The sequence below is a fragment of the Bufo bufo genome, chromosome 1, assembly GCF_905171765.1.
Source record: "Bufo bufo chromosome 1, aBufBuf1.1, whole genome shotgun sequence".
Lineage (NCBI taxonomy): Eukaryota > Metazoa > Chordata > Amphibia > Anura > Bufonidae > Bufo > Bufo bufo.
Genome location: NC_053389.1, coordinates 722,252,942 through 722,274,007, shown reverse-complemented (window position 1 = coordinate 722,274,007; position 21,066 = coordinate 722,252,942).

Sequence of the window (21,066 nt, the reverse complement as noted above, 5' to 3'; positions counted from 1 at the left end):
GTGCCTCCATTCTTTAAGGGCCTGCACGATGGCCAATAACTCCCTGTCACCAATCTGATAGTTGCACTCCGCGGAAGACAGTTTCCGGGAGTAAAACCCACAAGGAAGCAGAGGACCCTCTGGTGTTCTACGCTGAGACAGAAGGGCGCCTACTCCCGTCTCAGACGCGTCCACCTCGAGGACAAAGGGCAACCCAGGGTTGGGATGCGACAGAATCGGAGCCGACACAAAGGCGGACTTTAGGGCCTCAAAAGCTCGGATGGCCTCGAGCGGCCAGACCTGGGAATTACTGCCCTTCCTGGTCAGATCCGTGAGAGGCTTGGCCAGCATGGAAAAGTCCCTGATGAACTTCCGATAATAATTGGCGAAGCCCAAAAAGCGCTGCAGGGAACGAAGACCACTGGGCTGGGGCCACTGTAAGACAGCCGAAACCTACTCAGGATCCATGGAGAACCCCTCAGCGGAAATGATGTAACCTAAGAAGGTTACCTGGGATCGGTGAAATTCGCATTTCTCAAGCTTACCGAACAGCTTGTTCTCTCGTAACCGTTGCAACACTCGTCTGACATCCAGAATGTGGGCCTCCATGGATTCAGAATATACCAAGATGTCATCCAAATAGACTACCACACACTGCTGCAACAGGTCACGGAAAACATCGTTGATGAATTCCTGAAAGACTGCGGGCGCATTGCACAACCCAAAGGGCATAACCAAGGATTCGTAATGACCGGTCCTGGTGTTAAACGCGGTCTTCCACTCATCGCCCGCCTTGATCCTTACCAGGTTATATGCCGCCCTCAGGTCGAGTTTGGTAAAGACCGTGGCCCCTTTAAGGCGATCGAACAGCTCGGAAATCAAGGGTATCGGGTAAGCGTTCTTGATCGTGATGCGATTGAGACCCCTGTAATCGATGCAAGGCCTCAACTCACCGCCCTTCTTTTTCACAAAGAAAAATCCAGCCCCTGCCGGGGACGAAGATTTGCGAATGTGGCCGCGTGAAAGCGCCTCCCTCACGTACTCCTCCATGGCCTCATTCTCCGCTACCGACAGTGGATAGACTTTGCCACGAGGAGGAACGGCACCAGATTGTAACTCTATGGCACAATCGTATGGGCGGTGCGGAGGTAGGGCAACCGCGCGCACCTTATCGAATACATCCCGGTACTCCTCGTATTCAGGAGGCAACAGAGAGTCCAAGGAAGTACACAGCAACTTGACAGACCCATGGATGCAACTAGCCCCACACTGCGGTGACCACGAGAGGATCTCGACCGATCTCCAATCGAAAGTCGGATTATGCTTCTGGAGCCAGGGGTACCCCAAGACCACCGAGTAGTGTGGAGACGAAATAACCTGGAGGCAGACCGACTCTCTGTGAACGGCACCAATGGCTATCCCCACTGGAAGGGTCTCATGAGTCACGTGTGGCGGCAGAAGGGGTCTGCCGTCTATCGCCTCAAGAGCCAGTGGGGAACCTCGAGCCTGCAGAGGAATGGAATTGGCGGCAGCGAACACACTATCAATGAACAAACCACCAGCACCAGAGTCCACCAACGCCTGGGTCGTCACCGAGCCCCCGACCCAGGAGAGGACAACAGTGATCAGTGGTTTGTCAACACGGGAAACCGGGGATGAGGAGACTCCACCCAAGATCTGCCCCCGACAGGATCTCAGGGTACGAGCGTTTCCCGGACGGTTCGGACATGCCAACCGAAAATGCCCACCGAGACCACAGTACATGCATCGGCCCTCGCGTCTCCGGAGTGCCCTCTCCCCCTCGGACAGGCGAGCAAACCCCAGCTGCATGGGTTCACCCCCAGACAAGTCATCCCCAGGAGGCGTGGGAGGAGAGGGAGGCACGGGTGGGACAGCAAACGTAGGCACCAATCTGTTAGAAGACCTCCGCAGGTTCTCCTTAAAGGAAGGTCTCTCCCTGAGTCTGGTGTCAATCAAAATCAGGAAAGAAATAAGAGACTCGAGCTCAACTGGTAGGTCCTTAGCTGCAACCTCATCCTTCAAGGCATCCGAGAGACCATGAGAGAAAGCAGCAACCAGAGCCTCATTATTCCAGCCCACCTCTGCTGCCAGGGTACGAAACTCAATGGCGTATTCAGCTACGGATCGTGAACCCTGTCTGATGGACATAAGGAGCTTCGCAGCAGAGGCAGCACGAGCCGGCACATCGAATACCTTCCGAAGAGAAGCAACAAAACCGGAAAACTTGGCAACCACCGGATTGTTGTTCTCCCATAAAGGGCTGGCCCAGGCCAAGGCCTTGTCCGAGAGCAGCGAGATCAAGAAGCCCACCTTTGATCTCTCAGTAGGAAAGGCATGTGGCAGCAACTCGAAATAAATGCCCACCTGGTTAAGGAAACCTCGGCACTGAGTTGGCTCTCCCCCAAAGCGCTGTGGAAGAGGGGCAGAACCGGTCATACCCCGAAACACCGCAGGCGCAACAACAGGTGTCGGGGTAGACTCTGGCGCAACAACCGGAGCGGCAGTAGGAGCGAGCCCAGGAGCGACAACCGACCCATCGGCAACGGGAGCGAAATGCAGGGTTTGCAACGCCACAGCGAACCGACCCAACAGGTGATCCTGCTGATCAAGTCTGGCAACCAGCGTGGGTAGCGAGGATGGCCCTGTACCGTCAGAATTCATGGCTTGGTCCTAATGTCACGGAACCATGAACCAGACGTACAACAAGAGATAAGTGGAAATAAGAAGGCTTTATTGAAAATAAAGCTGTAAAGCAAAAGTCCAAACGGATGGTGAAACCGAGCAGAGTCTTTGCGAAGCCAGAGGTCAGGAACCAGAAGGGTAGTCAGACGAAGCCAGGATCAGGAACCAGCAGGGTAGTCAGACGAAGCCAGGATCAGGAACCAGCAGGGTAGTCAGACGAAGCCAGGATCAGGAACCAGCAGGGTAGTCAGACGAAGCCAGGATCAGGAACCAGAAGCAGCAGCAGTCTTAGAAGCATGTGAACACAAGAGGACCAAGCAAGGAACTGAAGCCACAGACCTCCTATATATATGAGCTAGGCATCCAGCTCCTCCCAGGGGAAGGAGGAGCCGCAGGGTGGAAGGCTACAAGACACCCAGAAACCAAGATGGCCGCCAGCACATGTCAAATGAAGGAGAGCAGCAAGCAGGTAAGACCATGACAGCATTTGACCAAGATATAAATTTTTTGTCACAAGTTAGCAGAAAATGATGATTTTTATTATTTATTTTTTTTCTTACAAAGTCTCATATTCCACTAACTTGTGACAAAAAATAAAAACTTCCATGAACTCACTATGCCCATCATAGTTATACTGCCCTGGCATTTTAGGGGCCCGAATGCGTGAGAAGTAGTTTGAAATCAAAATCTGTAAAAAATGGCCGGTGTAATCCAAAAGGTGCTCTTTGGAATGTGGGCCCCTTTGCCCACCTAGGCTGCAAAAAAGTGTCACACATGTGGTATCGCCGTACTCAGGAGACAACTTTTCCCATTTTTTTATACAAAGTTGGCATTTGACCGAGATATTTCTCTCACCCAGCATGGGTATATGTAAAATGACACCCCAAAACACATTCCCCAACTTCTCCTGAGTACGGCGATACCAGATGTGTGACACTTTTTTGCAGCCTAGATGCGCAAAGGGGCCCACATTCCTTTTAGGAGGGCATTTTTAGACATTTGGATCCCAGACTTCTTCTCACGCTTTAGGGCCCCTAAAATGCCAGGGCAGTATAAATACCCCAAATGTGACCCCATTTTGGAAAGAAGACACCCCAAGGTATTCAATGAGGGGCATGGCGAGTTCATAGAATTTTTTTTTTTTTGCCACAAGTTAGCGGAAATTGATTTTTTTTGTTTTTTCTCACAAAGTCTCCCTTTCCGCTAACTTGGGACAAAAATTTCAATCTTTCATGGACTCAATATGCCCCTCAGCGAATACCTTGGGGTGTCTTCTTTCTGAAATGGGGTCACATGTGGGGTATTTATACTGCCCTGGCATTTTAGGGGCCCTAAAGCGTGAGAAGAAGTCTGGAATATAAATGTCTAAAAAGTTTTACGCATTTGGATTCCGTGAGGGGTATGGTGAGTTCATGTGAGATTTTATTTTTTGACACAAGTTAGTGGAATATGAGACTTTGTAAAAAAAATAATAAATAAATAAAATTTCCGCTAACTTGGGCCAAAAAAATGTCTGAATGGAGCCTTACAGGGGGGTGATCAATGACAGGGGGGTGATCAGGGAGTCTATATGGGGTGATCACCCCCCTGTCATTGATCACCCCCCTGTAAGGCTCCATTCAGATGTCCGTATGTGTTTTGCGGATCCGATCCATGTATCAGTGGATCCGTAAAAATCATACGGACGTCTGAATGGATCCTTACAGGGGGGTGATCAATGACAGGGGGGTGATCAGGGAGTCTATATGGGGTGATCACCCCTGTCATTGATCACCCCCCTTTATGGCTCCATTCAGACGTCCGTATGTGTTTTGCGGATCCGATCCATGTATCAGTGGATCCGTAAAAATCATACGGACGTCTGAATGGAGCCTTACAGGGGGGTGATCAATGACAGGGGGGTGATCAGGGAGTCTATATGGGGTGATCACCCCCGTCATTGATCACCCCCCTGTAAGGCTCCATTCAGACGTCCGGATGTGTTTTGCGGATCCGATCCATGTATCAGTGGATCCGTAAAAATCATACGGACGTCTGAATGGAGCCTTACAAGGGGGTGATCAATGACAGGGGGGTGATCAATGACAGGGGGGTGATCAGGGAGTCTATATGGGGTGATCACCCCCGTCATTGATCACCCCCCTGTAAGGCTCCATTCAGACGTCCGTATGTGTTTTGCGGATCCGATCCATATATCAGTGGATCCGTAAAAATTATACGGACGTCTGAATGGAGCCTTACAAGGGGGTGATCAATGACAGGGGGGTGATCAATGACAGGGGGGTGATCAGGGAGTCTATATGGGGTGATCAGGGGTGATCAAGGGGTTAATAAGTGACAGGGGGGGGTGTAGTGTAGTGGTGCTTGGTGCTACATATTACTGAGCTACCTGTGTCTTCTGGTGGTCGATCCAAACAAAAGGGACCACCAGAGGACCAGGTAGCAGGTATATTAGACGCTGTTATCAAAACAGCGTCTAATATACCTGTTAGGGGTTAAAAAAATCGCATCTCCAGCCTGCCAGCGAATGATCGCCGCTGGCAGGCTGGAGATCCACTCGCTTACCTTCCGATCCTGTGAACGCGCGCGCCTGTGTGCGCGCGTTCACAGGAAATCTCGGCTCACGCGAGATGACGCCAATCGGCGTTAGTGTAGCCTGGGAGAGCCGCCGCAATGACGCCTTTCGGCGTTAGGTGTGCGGCAAGAGGTTAAAGGGAGTGTGTTTTCATATGTACAGCGCTATGGAATAAATGGCGCTTTAATAATAAATAATAATGATAATACCTAACCTGATGCCTCTAAGTAAACCTGTGCCCTCAAAGAGAGACTAACTACACTGTACAAAAATATAAACGCAACACGTTCGGTTTTGCTCCCATTTTGCATGAGCTGAACTCAAAGATCTGAAACATTTTCTACATACACATAAGACCCATTACTCTCAAATATTGTTCACAAATCAGTCTAAATCTGTGTTAGTGAGCACTTCTCCTTTGCCGAGATAATCCATCCCACCTCACAGGTGTGGCATATCAAGGTGCTGATTAGACAGCATGAATATTGCACAGGTGTGCCTTAGACTGCCCACAATAAAAGTGCACTCTGAAATGTGCAGTTTGATCACACAGCACAATGCCACAGATGTCGCAACGTTTGAGGGAGCGTGCAATTAGCATGCTGACTGCAGGAATGTCTACCAGAGCTGTTGCCCGTGCAATGAATGTTCATTTCTCTACCATAAGCCGTCTCCAAAGGCGTTTCAGAGAATTTGGCACTACATCCAACCGGCCTCCCAACCGCAGACCACGTGTAACCACACCAGCCCAGGACCTGCATATCCAGCATGTTCACCTCCATGATCGTCTGAGACCAGCCACCCAGACAGCTGCAGCAACAATCGGTTTGCATAACCAAAGAACTTCTGCACAAACTGTCAGAAACCGTCTCAGGGAAGCTCATCTTCATGCTCGTCGTCCTCATCGGGGTCTGGACCTGTCTGCAGTTCGACTTGAGTGGGCAAATGCTCACATTCAATGGCGTCTGGCATGTTAGAGAGGCGTTCTGTTCACGGATGAGTCCCGGTTTTCACTGTTCAGGGCAGATGGCAGATAGCGTGTGTGGCGTCGTGTGGGTGAGCGGTTTGCTGACGTCAACGTTGTGGATCGAGTGGCCCATGGCGGCGGTGGGGTTATAGTATGGGCAGACGTATGTTATGGACAACGAACACAGGTGCATTTTATTGAGATACCGCGACGAGATCCTGAGGCCCATTGTTGTGCCATTCATCCACGACCATCACCTCATGTTGCAGCATGATAATGCACGGCCCCTTTTTGCAAGGATCTGTACACAATTCCTGGAAGCTGAAAACATCCCAGTTCTTGCATGGCCAGCATACTCACCGGACATGTCACCCATTGAGCATGATTGGGATGCTCTGGATCGGCGTATACGACAGCGTGTTCCAGGTTCTGCCAATATTCTGCAACTTCGCACAACTATTGAAGAGGAGTGGACCAACATTCCACAGGCCACAATCAACAACCTGATCAACTGTATGCGACGGAGATGTGTTGCACTGCATGAGACAAATGATGGCCACACCAGATACTGACTGGTTTTCTGACCCCCCTTCCCCCAAGTAAGGCAAAACTGTGCACACTTCAGAGTGGCCTTTTATTGTGGGCAGTCTAAGGCACATCTGTGCAATATTCATGCTGTCTAATCAGCACCTTGATATGCCACACCTGTGAGGTGGGATGGATTATCATGGCAAAGGAGATGTGCTCAATAACACAGATTTAGACAGATTTGTGAACAATATTTGAGAGTAATGGGTCTTTTGTGTATGTAGAAAATGTTTCAGATCTTTGAGTTCAGCTCATGCAAAATGGAAGCAAAACCGAAAGTGTTACGTTTATATTTTTGAGTGAACCAATAAAAAAAAAATATACTTACCATTCCGAACCCCCTCCTCTCCAGGGCCGCTGCTCCCCACTGCTGCAGCCATGATGTCATGTTTTTGGCTGCATCTGTGACATGCCCGTATACTTCATGTGACAATTGTAGCCAGTCACAAGCCTCATCCTTATACTGCATGAAACCTTGCAATTGCAATATGGGCACATCAACCATGCAAACCAAGCAAATGGTCAGAGATAAGGGCGCCCCCTGTTGGTCACAAATGGTTGGTTAAAATTAAAAAAATACAATTAAAAACATGAACATGAACATATAAGAGAAAAAAATGGAGAACCTATTGTTACAATTTTCTTTAGTGTGAATTAGCAAAAAAAAATGTAACCAAAAAAACAAAACCATACTATAAAAAACATGAAAAAAAAAAGAGCCCGACATGTGTCAAGATAAAAACAATACAAATACAATTTTGGCGGTCCAAAAGGAATAAACCTTCTGCTCGTTAGTGAGCGTCAATGGCATTTACATAAGGCAATTATCTTTAGCATGGGACAAACGATCTGTAAAACATTCATCCAAATACAGTTCTGATTTGTCAGCAGCACATGCCTGTTTGCATGGTGCGATGTGCTGCTGAGAGACAATGGTTTTTGGTGCAGCATAAAAGATGTGATTGCCCAACAAACCATTTGCTTGTATGTCTGGTGATCACCTACATGTTTAGACAGGGGAACAAGCACATCGCCAATCATCAGCCATGTGAAAGGCCACTTTGGGTTATTAAACCATTACTGCATCATAAATAACACAAAAAAAATTGTAGTTTGGAGCCAAAGCCCTCCGGTCATATAGGGAATAATGGCAGTTGCCTAATAATGTACTATATTTGATTAAAGGTACTCTGATAAAGGTGGAGCATTTTAGGATCTAGAGGAGTTCAAGTTCAACCTGTATACCTCAAGAATAAAACACAGATTTCTTAAATGACCAAGTGCTGGTTTCAGAAAATGTTATTGTCCTACTTTAAACTTGTCCTCACATTTTTCTAGTAAGATCCAATGTGGCAGCTCGTGCTTCAAGGACAAGGTGACATCAAGCATTCCATCAGTCACATCATAAGGAAGGGACAGCCGCTCCATAGACAGCCAGAGCACAGAGAACATTGCTTTCCATGCCCCAAGGGATTATATTGTACAGTTACTGGACCAAACACACAACTTTTTCAAATGCTTACCTCTTATTAAAGTGCACCTACTACCTTCACTTACTCCATGAGAGCAACATTTGTGTGAACTTCCAAGAGTCACTGTCCAGTGTCGGGGGAAGGGGGGGAGCAGCCAATGGCAGGCAAGGACGGGGACGAGCCTCCCTAGCGTCACCCGCGATGCTAGGGAGCCTCGTCCATTGGCTGCTCCCCCCGACACTGAATGTTTTCATCGGTGGAGAGGAAGAAGCAGCAGCGGCGGTGCGGGGACCAGGAGCGGTGCAGGGAGAGGGGTAAGTATATTACCTGTGAGGGGCCCGGAACATGGGAGGGTTGTTTCTGAAATTGGATAACCCCTTTAACCCCTTAGGGACACAGCCTTATTTCACCTTAAGGACCAGGCCATTTTTTGCAAATCTGACCAGTGTCACTTTAAGTGGTGATAACTTTAAAACGCTTTGACTTATCCAGGCCATTCTGAGATTGTTTTTTCATCACATACTGTACTTCATGACACTGGTAAAATGAAGTAAAAAAAAATCATTTTTATTTATAAAAAAATACCAAATTTACCAAAAATTTGTAAAAAATTGCAAATTTCCAAGTTTAAATTTCTCTACTTCTATAATACATAGTAATACCTACAAAAATAGTTATTACTTTATATTCCCCATATGTCTACTTCATGTTTGGATCAATTTGGGAATGATATTTTATTTTTGGGGGATGTTACAAGGCTTAGAAGTTTAGAAGCAAATCGTGAAATTTTTCCGAAATTGTCAAAAACCCACTTTTTAGGGACCAGTTCAGGTCTGAAGTCACTTTGTGAGGCTTACATAATAGAAACCACCCAGAAATGACCCCATTCTAGAAACTACACCCCTCAAGGTATTCAAAACTGATTTTACAAATGTCATTAACCCTTTAGGTGTTCCACAAGAGTTAATGGCAAATGGTGACAAAATTTCAGAATTTAGATTTTTGGACACATTTTCCGTTTTAATCCATTTTTTCCAGTAACAAAGCAAGGGTTAACAGCCAAAAAAATGCTATATTTATTGCCCCGATTCTGTAGTTTGCAGAAACACCCCATATGTGGCCGAAAACTACTGTACGGGCACACAGTAGGGCGTAGAGCGAAAGGTGCGCCGTATGGTTTTTAGAAGGCAGATTTTGCTGGACTGTTTTTTTTTACACCATGTCCCATTTGAAGCCCCCCTGATGCACCCTAGAGTAGAAACTTCATGAAAGTGACCCCATCTAAGAAACTACACCCCTCAAGGTATTCAAAACTGATTTTACAAACTTTGTTAACCCTTTAGGTGTTGCACAAGAGTTATTGGCAAATGGAGATAAAATTTGAGAATTTCAATTTTTTGGCACATTTTCCATTTTAATCATTTTTTTCCAGTAACAAAGCAAGGGTTAACAGCCAAACAAAATTCTATATTTATTGCCCCGATTCTGTAGTTTGCAGAAACACCTCATATGTGGCCATAAACTACTGTACGGGCACACAGTAGGGCGTAGAGGGAAAGGTGCGCCCTATGGTTTTTGGAAGGCAGATTTTGCTGGACTGGTTTTTTTGACACCATGTCCCATTTGAAGCCCCCCTGATGCACCCCTAGAGTAGAAACTCCATATAAGTTACCCCATCTAAGAAACTATACCCCTCAAGGTATTCAAAACAGATTTTACAAACTTTGTTAAACCTTTAGGTGTTCCACAAGAATTAATGGAAAATAGAGATACAATTTCAAAATTTCACTTTTTTGGCAGATTTTCCATTTTAATCATTTTTTTCCAGTTACAAAGCAAGGGTTAACAGCCAAACAAAACTCAATATTTATGGCTCTGATTTTGTAGTTTACAGAAACACCCCATATGTGGTCGTAAACCGCTGTACGGGCACACAGCAGAGTGCAGAAGGAAAGGAATGCCATACGGTTTTGGAAGGCAGATTTTGCTGGACCGTTTTTTTTTTTACACCATGTCCCATTTGAAGCCCCCCTGATGCACCCCTAAAGTAGAAACTCCAAAAAAGTGACCCCATTTTAGAAACTACGGGATAGGGTGGCAGTATTTTTGGTACTAGTTTAGGGTACATATGATTTTTGGTTGCTCTATATTACACTTTTTGAGAGGCAAGGTAACAAGAAATAGCTGTTTTGGCACCGTTTTTATTTTTTGTTATTTACAACAGTCATCTGACAGGTTAGATCATGTAATATTTTTATAGACCAGGTTGTCACGGATGCGGCGATACCTAATATGTATACTATTTTTTTTATTTATGTAAGTTTTACACAATGATTTCATTTTTGAAACAAAAAAAATCATGTTTTAGTGTCTCCATAGTCTGAGAGCCATAGTTTTTTCAGTTTTTGGGAAAATATCTTGGGTAGGTATGATTTTTGCGGGATGAGATGACGGTTTGATTGGCACTATTTTGGGGTGCGTATGACTTTTTGATCGCTTGCTATTACACTTTTTGTGATGTAAGGTGACAAAAAATTGCTTTTTTTACACCCTTTTTTTTGTTTATTTTTACGGTATTCACCTGAGGGGTTAGATCATGTAATATTTTTATAGAGCAGGTTGTCACTGACGCGGCAATACCTAATATGTATACTATTTTTTTATTTATGTAAGTTTTACACAATGATTTCATTTTTGAAACAAAAAAAATCATGTTTTAGTGTCTCCATAGTCTGAGAGCCATAGTTTTTTCAGTTTTTAGGCGATTATCTTAGGTAGGGTCTCAATTTTTGCGGGATGAGGTGATGGTTTGATTGGTACTATTTTGGCGTACATACGACTTTTTTGATTACTTTTATTACCTTTTTTGGGAAGTAAGGTGGGCAAAATTTCAAATTCATCATAGTTTTTTATTTTTTATTTTTATGGCGTTCACCGGTAGGGTAAAGTAACATGACCGTTTTATAGATCAGGTCGTTACGGACGCGGTGATATCAAGCATGTGTAGGGAATTTTATTTTTTTCATTTTTAATCAGTGATAAATGTGTTTTTTTATTTTAACTTTTTTTTCACTTTTTTTGACCCAGACCCACTTGGTTCTTGAAGATCCAGTGGGTCTGATGTCTGTATAATACAGTACAGTACACTATATAGTGTACTGTACTGTATTTTCACTTTACAAAGTCTGATTAGACTTCTGCCTTTAGCAAAAGTCTAATCAGCACCATGGACAGCCTCTGATCAGTACCATGGACAGCCGGACGCCTGTGAAGGCGTCCGGTTGCCATGGTACCCATCACTCGCTGCCACAGCAGAGCAGTAGGTGATGGGGAGGGAGGGGGCCCTCTCCCATCGGGGGCTGAAAAGGCACAGCAGCCCCCGATGGGAGAGGGAGGGAGCTCCCTCTTAACCTTTTCCATACAGCGGTCCCTACGGACCGCAGCAAGGAAGGGGTTAAACGCATGGCATCTGTGTCAGCACAGATGTCATGCGTTTCGAGCAGAGTGTCAGCAATGTGCTAACACTCTGCAAACCGCTCGGCCATCCTGAGAGAGGGGGCGGGCGGATGATCGCATGCCTGCCCCCCCCCCCAAGCACCGCCCGCAACGCCGCCCGCCCTCCCTGCCGCACTCCCCGCACCTTCCCCCCCCGCTGCGCCCGCCGGCAGATAACAAAGAGGGCAGCAGGGGGGTGGTTAAACATTAAAATTAAGCTTATTTGAAGTTTCTGATCCCCGCGGTCACAGAAACTTCAGAAACCGCAGCTCTGAATTGACCTGCGGTTTGCTGCGATCGCCGACATGGGGGGGTCACAGGACCCCCTGGCGCATCTAGCCAAGGTGCCTGCTCAATGATTTGAGCAGGCACCGGGTTCCGATCACCGCCCGCCGGGCGGCGGTGATCGGAACCATACATGACGTACCGGTACTTCATTGTCATGCCCTTCTCAGGCTATGTGCGGAGGTCTGCCAGATTAGCTGCACGTGTCTAGCCTTTTGTTTTGTTTTGGAGTCAAGCTAGATTCGCCTCCCTTCAGGTGCACTGGGTGGGGTCGTTGGTTTCAGTTTAAATCACACCCACTCGCAGTGTTCCCTGCGGGTTATAGCTTCTGTCTGGATCTGTGTATGCAAGGAAGGAAGGATTGGCTGTTCCTGTTCAGAAAGATAAGTTGGTTTTTTGTTCTATTGTGGTTTGCTGTCTAGGCTGATAGAGAGACACCTGCCCCTCCAGGTTCTGAGGGAGCAGGCTGCCTCTATTCCCCTTTCACCATCTCAGGGACTTTAGGGTATTCTCAGCCCAGGCACGAGGACACGTTATTTCCACCGTAAGGGTCTGAACGTGGGCATAGCAGTATAGGGAGAGCTGGTAGGGATTTGTCAGGAGGTGACCTTGATCCCCAGCTTCTCGCCTAGAGACTTGTTTGTTTATCTTTCTGTGTATCTTATACCCTGTCCGCCGTGACAGTCATGTGTCCTTAAGTACCAGGACAACATGACGTACAGGTACGTCATGTGTCCTGAAGAGGTTAAAAAATGCACAATCCACTATTGACACCAAGTAAGGCCACAAATCAGCATCTACACTGTGTACATATGAGAGGCACATTCCTATTGGGACCTCATATAATAGTCACACTTCAAAATGGTATTTATATACACTACTCACAAAAAGTTAGGGATATTTCGCTTGTGTGTGAAATTTCAGGATGAACCTAAAATGCACTCTAACCTTTACATGTGAACCTAATGTGACCTTCTCTAAACTTTTGAATGCACATGTCCAACTGTTCAATGTTTCAGTACTTTTTGCACAACTTGCTGTTCTCTAACAAGTAGCTTAACGGTAAAATTCACAACACGTGTTTTATCCATGAATTGCCCAATAAATTTTCTGGTTCAATTAGAATTGGTATTTAAACAGTCCTCCTCATCATGCTGTTGACATCTTGACATCATGAGACCTAGATGACAACTAACAATTGATCAACAGTACCTCGCCCTTGCAAGGCTTTAAGTAATATGTTGTTAGACGGAAATGGCCACTGAGCTTAGAGTATCATCAGCAGATTGCAACAGAGATAGAGAGAGACTGGAAGAGTCACAGAAAGGCATAGAAGTGGACGTCCTTTGGCCACATCCCACACTGATGACCGCTTAATTGTGAAAAATGCCCTGTGGAAACAGATGATGAATGCCACATAACTCCAGGCACATTTAAGGGAGATGAGAGGCACCAAAGTGTCACGTCAGATCATTCGAAAGCGTTTACATCAGCGTAGTCTGCGTGATAGATGACCTGACCACAGGCGTCATCGTCTTGCATGGGCCAGGGAGCATCTACGCTGGATGAGGGACCAGTGGGCTTCAGTGCTGTTCACTGATGAAAGTGTAATTCACGTTGAGCAGAAATACTGGCCGCCAACTATGTTGGAGACGTCAAGGAGAGCGCTATCCATCAGCCGCTGTTGTCACCAGACGAGCCTTTGGTGGTGGTGGTGTTACAATGTAGGCAGGTGTGTCTAGTCAATACAGAACTGCCCTAAACTTTGTGAACGGAACAGTGACAAGCCCATACTACTTGAATATTATCATTACTCCAGTCATTGTGCCTCTGCATGAACAGCACAGGCCTAATTTAAATTTCATGGACAACAATGCGTCAGCTCATCGAGGTCTCACCGTTAGGGAATGGCTGCTGGAGTCTGGGGTACCTCAAATGGAGAGGCCTGCACTTTTTACAGATCTGAAAACCTATGGCTGTGATGGCTAACCTCCGGCACTCCAGCTGTGATAAAAGTACGACTCCCAAGATGTACACTTGTTTGGCTGTTCTCAGAACTCCATAGAAATGAATGGAGCATGCTGGGAGTCGTAGTTTCACCACAGCTGGAGTGCCGGAGGTTAGCCATCACTGACCTATGGGATCATCTACGTCGCCGTGTAGAGGCTCGTAACTCTGTACCCCAGAACCTTAATGACCTGAGGGCCGCCCTTCAAGAAGAGTGGGATGCCATGCCTCAGAAGACAATAAGTCGACTTGCTTGATGCTCAAGGCCACATGACAAGTTTTTGAGACATTGACATTTTTGTGGGGGTATACCCACCACTGGTGTTGGCTTTTGTTTCAATAAATAGTTTTAGACGAGGAAATCACCATTGCTGCCTCTACTTAAATGTGCTACTGATATAATATCACTGTAAAGTGAACTTTTTACGTACATACCATAAATTTCACCCGAATACCAAATATCCCTATCTTTTTGTGAGAAGTGTGTGTGTATACAGTATACAGTCAGGTCCATAAATATTGGGACATCGACACAATTCTAAAATTTTTGGCTCTATACGCCACCACAAAGGATTTGAAATGAAACAAACAAGATGTGCTTTAACTGCAGACTGTCAGCTTTAATTTTAGGGTATTTACATCCAAATCAGGTGAACGGTGTAGGAATTACAACAGTTTGCAGTTTGTGCCTCCCACTTGTTAAGGGACCAAAAGTAATGGGACAATTGGCTTCTCAGCTGTTCCATGGCCAGGTGTGTGTTATTCCCTCATTATCACAATTACAATGAGCAGATAAAAGGTCCAGAGTTCATTTCAAGTGTTCTATTTGCATTTTGAATCTGTTGCTGTCAACTCTCAAGATGAGATCCAAAGAGCTGTCACTATCAGTGAAGCAAGCCATCATTAGGCTGAAAAAGCAAAACAAACCCATCAGAGAGATAGCAAAAACATTAGGCGTGGCCAAAACAACAGTTTTGAACATTCTTAAAAAGAAGGAACACACCGGTGAGCTCAGCAACACCAAAAGACCCGGAAGACCACGGAAAACAACTGTGGTGGAAGACCGAAGAATTATTTCCCTGGTGAAGAAAACACCCTTCGCAACAGTTGGCAAGATCAAGAACACTCTCCAGGAGGTAGGTGTATGTGTGTCAAAGTCAACAATCAAGAGAAGACTTCACCAGAGTGAATACAGAGGGTTCACCACAAGATGTAAACCATTGGTGAGCCTCAAAAACAGGAAGGCCAGATTAGAGTTTGCCAAGCGACATCTAAACAAGCCTTCACAGTTCTGGAACAACATCCTATGGACAGATGAGACCAAGATCAACTTGTACCAGAGTGATGGGAAGAGAAGAGTATGGAAAAGGAAAGAAACTGCTCATGATCCTAAGCATACCACCTCATCAGTGAAGCATGGTGGTGGTAGTGTCATGGCGTGGGCATGTATGGCTGCCAGTGGAACTGGTTCTCTTGTATTTATTGATGATGTAACTGCTGACAAAAGCAGCAGGATGAATTCTAAAGTGTTTCGGGCAATATTATCTGCTCATATTCAGCCAAATGTTTCAGAACTCATTGGACGGCGCTTCACAGTGCAGATGGACAATGACCCAAAGCATACTGCAAAAGCAACCAAAGAGTTTTTTAAGGGAAAGAAGTGGAATGCTATGCAATGGCCAAGTCAATCGCCTGACCTGAATCCGATTGAGCAGGCATTTCACTTGCTGAAGACAAAACTGAAGGGAAAATGCCCCAAGAACAAGCAGGAACTGAAGACAGTTGCAGTAGAGGCCTGGCAGAGCATTACCAGGGATTAAACCCAGCGTCTGGTGATGTCTATGCGTTCCAGACTTCAGGCTGTAATTGACTGCAAAGGATTTGCAACCAAGTATTAAAAAGTGAAAGTTTGATTTATGATTATTATTATGTCCCATTACTTTTGGTCCCTTAACAAGTGGGAGGCACATATGCAAACTGTTGTAATTCCTACACCGTACACCTGATTTGGATGTAAATACCCTCAAATTAAAGCTGACAGTCTGCAGTTAAAGCACATCTTGTTAGTTTCATTTCAAATCCATTGTGGTGGTGTATAGAGCCACAAATGTTAGAATTGTGTCGATGTCCCAATATTTATGGACCTGACTGTATATATTGTCAGGGATTGCTCTCTGAAGCAGGGCGGCGGCGACAGATTCTGGTGCAGACAACAGGATAAAGTTCAAATCAGGTTCCACTTTATTGTGGCACAAACAGCAGAAATAAATAGCCTTTACACATTCGGCAGCAAAAACGTAAAACAAATCCTGCTCGTCTGAGCACTAACTAATACAGATAGTATCTGCCTCACCTATAAAACATAGGTCACACAGGGATCAGGCAGGGACGGACTGACAACTCATGGGGCCCCCGTGCAATAGGAGATTGGGGGGCCCCTGGGACCCCGCCCACCCTCAATCCACACCCTCACACATTCCCACCCACATATCGCGCCACGCCGGCCCCAGGCTCATTTGGGCCCTTGGGCGATAAAGTCTCAGTGGGCCCCCCTATACAGTGATAATTCTCTGAGTACAGATAATATAGTAGATATCCCCTGCAGTCCTATGTAACAACACAGATAACACAGTGATGGCTATCTGAGTACAGAAAATGTAGTAGTATTACCTGCAGTACTATGTAAAACCACAGATAACACAAGTGCTGATAATGTAATAGTGCAGGGATCTCAAGTCTCCCGGAGGTTCAGGGAGTCTCCCGCTATTAGATAGAGGCTCCCTGACGCCCACATGTGAGACAATATCTCCGGAAAGGTTTACTGATAGCAGAGCAGAGAGATAAGAGAAGTGACAGGACAGAGTTTACATTACAGGTTGAATTAACCCTTTAGGGTCAAATTGGCTTCTCAAGGAGATCTATATGTTAAAGGCATCCCTTCTTCTGTCTCATTCAGTAGCTCTATAACTATTGAGAGAGATGTATTTAAAAAAAAAATACATTTACACATTTAACCCTCCTGTTTAATTATATTATTTACCCCAGTGTTAAATTCACACCCCCTGGATGCTTTAATCATATATATATAAATATGATAATTTGGGGCAGGGTAATGAGCCCAGTCCTCCACACCATAGAGCACAGTGTGCAGATACTTCATATGTTTGGAAAATGTAATAAAAAGTTAGTGGAAAAAATATATATAAAACCTCCCTGAAATGAGAAGTGCACCTCCCTGAAATGAGTTTTTGCAGGTTGAGATGTCTGAATAGTGTTACCTGCAGTCCTATGTAAAAACACTGATAAAACTAGTCCTGATAATGTGGTAGTGTTACCTGCAGTGTTATGTAAACCACAGATAACACTAGTGTAGATCATGTGGTAGTGTTACCTATGTTCTTAGTGTGCCTCCCTATGTCTCTCCCACGGACTCCATGCTGGTGGCGCTGCCTCCTCTTCCATCTTCTTCTTCTTGACCTGCACAGAACGTCCTGATGCAGCTGCGTCAAGACACAGTAACACTGTGGGCATGGTGATGGTGACACACACAGGGACAGACACACACACAGGGACAGACACAAACACACACACAGGGACAGACACAAACACACACACACAGGGACAGACACAAACACACACACAGGGACAGACACACACACACACACAGGGACAGACACAAACACACACACACACGGACAGACACACACACACACACACAGGGACAGACACACACACACACACACACAGGGACAGACACACACACACACACAGGGACAGACACACACACACACACACACACACAGGGAGATAGATAGACACACACACAGATTGACAGACACACAGTTAGGCCTCACCACACTCCAGCCAGGCTCCTCTCTTTACAGGAACACACAGGGTCACTAGTGGGGGAAGGGGGGGGGGGTTACTAGTGGGGTGACAGGAGGAGGGGGGAGCAGGGTCACTAGTGGGGTGACAGGAGGGGGGAGCAGGGTCACTAGTGGGATGACAGGAGGAGGGGGAGCAGGGTCACTAGTGGGATGACAGGAGGAAGGGGGGCATGAATGGTCACTAGTGGTGTGACAGGAGGAGGGGGGATCAGGCTCACTAGTGAGGGAGAGCAGGGTTACTAGTGGGTGACAGGAGGAGGGGGGATCAGGCTCACTAGTGAGGGAGAGCAGGGTTACTAGTGGGGTGACAGGAGGAGGGGGAGCAGATTTACTAGTGGGGTGACAGGAGGAGGGGGAAGCAGGGTCACTAGTGGGGTGACAGAAGGCAGGAGGAGCAAAGTCACTAGTGGGGTGACAGGAGGAGTGGGGAGCGGGGTCACTAGTGGGGTGACAGGAGGAGGGGGGAGCAGGGTCACTAGTAGGGTGACAGGAGGAGGGGGAGCAGGGTCACTAGTGGGGTGACAGGAGGAGGGGGAGCAGGGGGAGCAGGGTCACTAGTGGGGGGGAGCAGGGTCAAAGATGAAAAGCTGGCGCTGCTCTACAAAATGTCTAAGTGTAGCGGCAGCCCCAGCCATTAACTATAGAACATGTCACCCTATATGAGCCTTGTGATTTCATAATCTGTGCATTGAAGAAGCAGTTATGCAATGTTAATACTATGGTTAATACATATCCAATCCATTATCCACCTGTGCCATCTCCTGTCCGGGGGCATGGTCAGCGCTCATGTATTGTCACGCACACCGCCTGGTGAAGGAGGTTTTTGACCCGTTTTTAATGATTTAATAATGAATTCGACATTGACATTAAATAAACCCTACTCACTCTCAGTACTAGCGTTGTGCGTGACAGCAGGCCGGCCGGACGGCAGCGTAACGTCATGCGCCTGCTCCTCCCACTTTCTTAATGAAGCAGGTGGAGCAGGAATGAAGCAGGTGGAGCAGGCGCATGTGACGAAGTGACATTACCGCTTACGCTGCTGTCTGGCCATGCCTGCCTGCTAGTGCTGCGCTACTTTGATAGTAATAGTGAAGTGACTCCTGACTCGTGAGTAGTACAGTACAGTTAGTAGACCCTGCAGTAGGAGCCTCTGAGTCTCACGGGGCCCCCTAGTGGCCGCGGGCCCTCGGTCCATGCCCGATGGCCCGAATGGTCAGTCCGCCCCTGGCATCAGGTTTTTGTTTAGTCAGGACAGCAGCCAGCCTCCTGGACTTATCTCTAGACATCACTTCCCCCAGACTGACAGCCTGGGACAGGTTTTTATTTCCCCTTAATGATGGCAGATGGCTACACCTGGAGATCCCTCAGGCTAGGGAAAAACATGACCTGGAATGGGGTGGACTGGGGAGGTCCCTCTACCAAGCCTATCTTCCCCAGTCCAATAAAATCCAGCCCATAAACTACTAAAGAAAATAGGTTCAGCAACTATATTTGCTGAAGCCAGCACCATTCTGGATCATACTTACCTCACCCAGTTGAGGAACCTGGGTGAGATATACACCCCTTCCAGGACTTTACCATATACTTTCCTGTTCACATTACCACTCTCTCTATATATATATATACTGTATATATATATCTATACCGTATATATACACACACAGTGGCTTGCAAAGGTTTGGGCACGCTGGTTCAATTACTGTTACTGTGAACAGTTAAAGGGCTTCTGTCACCCCCCATTTAGCAATTTTCATTATCGGACATTAGCTATTTGCTAATGTCAGATGAGTCCATATACAGTATATTAGTGTTACCTGTCTCTGTGCTGTAATTTCAGTAAAAATCTTACTTTTATAATATGCAAATTACTTCACTACCAGCAAGTTGGGCGGTTACTTGCTGGTACCTGTATATTGGATGGAACCGGCACTCAAACAATAGGAATTCACGTGGAACTTGAATAAAGATATTTAAAATATTTATTAAACAGTAAATAATGTATCCTGTGTGCACCAGGTTAAAATTTATCTAAAAGAAGCATATAAAAAGCATATACAATCATGTGTATCAATCAGATAAATGTCTATAGCTGGAACACGAAAACCTGTAAACTACGACACAGAGGGATGCATCCGTGTCCCCCCACTTGGGTTTGGCTATTAGATCGCAGCCGTCTGTGGCAGAGCAAAACAGGATAAACTATATAGGCGTGCTCCGGATATAATCAATTGCGAATAATTTTCATACAGATTTCACATACTTTATAATGCATACCAATATAAACTTATGCCACCTTATAGGATATAGGATATAGGATATAAGATATTCAGAGATAGTCCGTAATTCACACTGTGTGTGAGTTGTCTGTCTGCTAGAGTCGTCTCAAAGATCTGAGTACGACATATGTGAAAAAGTCAATTGTCCAGCAAGTATATTGCCTTCGTACTTGTATCGCCTATTCTTCCGCGATTCAGTACAACTTCACTTAGGTTTATATTATGTCTTTACTCACTGTGTCCCATGTAGGCTCACTAAGTAGATTCTGCGGAAGGGTTACTGCCGTGGCGTTCCACGCTTCAGCCTTTCTCCGCTTTGTTTGTATCAAGTCAGGTCTTGGCTTAGATCCCGTCTCTATTCTCGCGGGAGACCTGTGTCGGGTATTTCACTTTCGTGAGTCCTACAACCAAACTTGGTCTTACGTGAGTTAGAAGTGGATGAATCTTTCGTCCTTTAGTACATGGCCATGCACCGCTGAGAGTTGTTTCACAGGTAGTACGTCCAGACGCGTTTCGAGATATATTATCTCTTCCTCAGTGAGTAAAGACATAATATAAACCTAAGTGAAGTTGTACTGAATCGCAGAAGAATAGGCGATACAAGTACGGAGGCAATATACTTGCTGGACAATTGACTTTTTCACATATGTCGTACTCAGATCTTTGAGACGACTCTAGCAGACAGACAACTCACACACAGTGTGAATTACGGACTATCTCTGAATATCTTATATCCTATATCCTATATCCTATAAGGTGGCATAAGTTTATATTGGTATGCATTATAAAGTATGTGAAATCTGTATGAAAATTATTCGCAATTGATTATATC